Raw genomic sequence first — 780 nt, forward strand, 5'->3', positions numbered from 1 at the left:
TTGCCCGACTGTAATTTGTTCACCCAACATGCTTTTATCTTATGGGAGAGACACCTCTAGTGAACTGTGGACCCCGGTCCATTCTTTAATACCGAAATACAAATCTGCTGCAATACTTGTTTTTACTATTTTCTCTGCAAACAATCATCTTCCACACAATACGGTTAATCCTTTGTTACGAGCAAGCCGGTGAGATTGACAACCTCATCTGTTTCGTTGGGGCAAAGTACTTTGGTTGTGTTGTGCAGGTTCCACGTTGGCGCCGGAATCCCTCGGTGTTGCGCCGCACTACATGCCGCCGCCATCAACCTTCAACGTGCTTCTTGGCTCCTCCTGGTTCGATAAACCTTGGTTTCTTTCTGAGGGAAAACTTGCTGCTGTGCGCATCATACCTTCCTCTTGGGGTTGCCCAACAAACGTGTGAAATACACGCCATCAGACCTCGACGAAGTAAAGATGACAAGCGAGAACCACATAGATGACCAAGACGGTGGTGCCACTGCTGAAAGGAGGCGGTGGTGGAAGCAGCAAGCACGCATGGAGCGGTCGATGAAGTGTGGGAAGAAGGAACATGAAGCCAGTCAAGCTCCCAAAGTCCCTGGGAGTCACGGCACCGAGGGCCAGCCCCAACCAGGGCCCGAGTGTGAGTGTCCTGAACAGAACAATAATCAACATCAAGAATGACCCGACAACCGAGAATCGGTGAGTTGAGCAGCGGAAAACAAATTCATGGTAAGACGGGGAACATGAGAAACATCGAGAACGGAAAAGGAGGAAGTA

Source organism: Lolium rigidum, chromosome 4, assembly GCF_022539505.1.
Source record: "Lolium rigidum isolate FL_2022 chromosome 4, APGP_CSIRO_Lrig_0.1, whole genome shotgun sequence".
In the NCBI taxonomy this organism is placed as follows: domain Eukaryota; kingdom Viridiplantae; phylum Streptophyta; class Magnoliopsida; order Poales; family Poaceae; genus Lolium; species Lolium rigidum.